At 41.8% G+C, this 2857-nt stretch overlaps 1 pseudogene; it reads right to left on the bottom strand.

Annotated features, from left to right (window-relative positions):
* Positions 1-556: 556 nt before the first annotated feature.
* On the bottom strand, positions 557-2691 carry LOC109147736 (annotated as a pseudogene).
* Between the last annotated feature and the right edge of the window lie 166 nt (positions 2692-2857).

The raw sequence follows: 2857 nt of genomic DNA, 5'->3' as shown, positions 1-2857 counted from the left end.
TTGAAGGTTCACTATATGGTATAATATTTAAAAATGAACTTGCATATTAAAAACAAACATTATACTAAAAATGAACGTTTATCTATGGTCCACATGATCCACATTGCAATGTGGATCAAGAAGTAAAACTACGTCGTATCATTTCATTTGCATATACGTTATTGTATGAGTAAAACTACGTCGTATCATTTCTACGTTATTGTAACTACGTCGTAAATTTTAGTTACATTATCATTTGATAATATATGTTATTGCACTAGCTTTGTTTTTTAGTATCATTTTCACATGCACTAAGGTGAAAAGCCCGTCGGAAATTAAAGGTTTGAAAGAAAAGAGGAAGATAGAGAATCTCCATTTGGGAGAACTAGAGTTGGTAACACAAACTCCTTCTCCCAACAACAATAATCATGAGTATACATATATATTTTCCAGTATTCCACCCACTCATGATTGCATTAATAATCTATCATAGGAGGAAAGAAATCACAATTACCATTTCATAAGAAACAAAATTTAACAATTGTACGTATAATTTTGAGATGTTTCAAACCTGCAAACCTCTAACTTCCTCCCACTCTTCAATTTCTTTAATTTATTAATTTATGTAAAGAATTTAAGAACTGAGCTCATAAGTTCTTATAGAAAATGTTGTACTGTATATATTATTATATGGTACTCTGTACAAGATTACAAAAATAAAAAAATTCAATGCCCATCGTCTTCTATTCTATAGGTTGGATTCCCCACTCTAAGGGACCCCCCCCCCTCACACCGTAGTTCGTCTGTACTATAAAAAAGATACAAATCACGATAATTCAATGACTCAATCAGCATGTAGGGCTAATTAAATGCACCCAAATACAGTCAACACTGAACGAGCGAGGCCGTATCTTCAATTCTGTTTTATTTAATATGCACCCACAATCCCTTGCTGGGTACGCCACGGTGCACAACAAAGATCAAGTAATAGCCTGGTGGTGCAAGCTTGCCAGAGGACGGCGCCACGGCGGAGATGGTCTCCTTGGCCACAGAGGTGAGTCCCAAAATCAGCATCCGTTGGCCCTCAGAGTACCCATGAGTGGTGAAAGGCGGCGGATACATGGTAACCTTAATACTAGACATGTCCGCCGCATCATCTAGCTTGAAATGGATATTGAAATTCTTTCCATAAACCAATTCCGTTTGTGAAAGCTCTCCACGATCTGCGGCCGGAACTTTTGCAGTGCGGGGGCTAAGTACCGGCGGCGAGAATTTCTCGACGCGCATGTCGGTTGGGTATTTGGCTTTCATATCGTAGGAATCGTGGGTGTTACTTCCCGCTACTAAGATCTTAGCGTCGGGCAAAACCGCAGAAGTGGAATGGTACATTCTGGCAATTTTTTGTTGGTGTCAACTCAGTAAACCTTTCCCCTTTCGGTTTATCCGGGCTGGTAAAGCACCGGAGTGAAATTTGGTTCCTCCGCCGCGTCCCAACCAGAGGTCCCGGTTTTCGCGCCATTAATTATGAGGACATTCCCCATCGGGAGAATCAACATATCTCCCATAACCCTCCGACGGCATCTCCTCAATTTCCCACTTGGCCCCTTCCTGATTCGCAACAATCCTGCCGCAATCCTTTAACGCCGGCGGAAATTGCCTCGGCGGATGCTCCGTGACCTTGAAGGCTTCGTGTGTATTGCCGCCGCAAACCAAAACCTCCGCCTTCACAAAATCATTCGCTTTGGTGAGTTTGAGAGGAAGAAGCGCGGATTGCCCCGAGGCCGGGTAGTTCCGGGACCCCCTGGCAGCTTAGGAAGCTCCCGAATCGTCTTTCCGGTTCTAGGGTTGAAAATAATGGAGCGATCGTTGGCGAAGAGGAAGACATTGCCGTCGGGGAGGAGGTACACAAATGGATACAAATTATTCTCCAGAAAGCCGTCGGTGGTTTCCTCGAGCAGCCGAAGCGGAAATTGTTTGTTCGGGAATTTAAGCTGATCTGGCGGACAATTTCATAGTTGTGAGATTTTCTTCCTCCCACCACGATAAAATCACCATTTTCCAAGACTTGTTGAGAAGCATACCTGCCAGTTCAGTTCAACGTAGTAAATTAAATTAAATTAATTATTATAAGATCAGAATTTGAAAATAATAATGCTTACCATCTGTTTGCAGAAAGTCCAACATCTTCTTGAAATCGCATAAATCGCAGGATTCCAGGATTCTAATTCCTCGAAAACCTTTGTCGTAGCCTCCGGTGCTTATCAATTTTCCGGTGTGCGACAGCCCTCCCGACGAGCACCATGTATTCAGGCTCAACTAAACATATATGCATAAAAACAATATAATTAATTAATTAATGAAATAAATTGTACCAGGCCAGGCCAGTATTATATATATACCTTGAGTGTCTTGACAACTTTAGCGGGTCGAGATCATAGGTAACGCCATGAGCCCAGCAGTCTTCACGGCCCTTATCATCTTTTCTGCACCACTTAGGATTCTGCATCAGTGCGGAGCGACCAAGATTAATGGCGTCATACCAGACAACCTGTTGTTTGTCATCAACTGCATGTGCATGGCGGAAACACCCACGTTTTCAGTTACAGTTTGCCAGCTCGAGGCTGAAGGATTCATCTCCAAATCTGGTTTCCCATAGGCGCTGCAAACAAACAATACAAGAACATAATAATAAGCTACTGTTATTGACGCCATTGGAGAAACTCGATCTTTTATTTATCTAGCTTCTCCAATGGACTAATTCTTTTTATTTATTTCTCGATGTTCGATGTTCGATGTTCTTCGTCCTGCCTACCTCTTCACATATATATACTTGCATTATTGCGCTACTCAGATTCAAATGCCTACAATTATGGATATC

The sequence above is a fragment of the Ipomoea nil genome, unplaced genomic scaffold (assembly GCF_001879475.1).
Source record: "Ipomoea nil cultivar Tokyo-kokei standard unplaced genomic scaffold, Asagao_1.1 scaffold2036, whole genome shotgun sequence".
NCBI classification, from domain to species: domain Eukaryota; kingdom Viridiplantae; phylum Streptophyta; class Magnoliopsida; order Solanales; family Convolvulaceae; genus Ipomoea; species Ipomoea nil.
The sequence above is the reverse complement of the archived record's forward strand: the minus strand, read 5'-3'. Positions and strand labels throughout refer to the sequence as shown.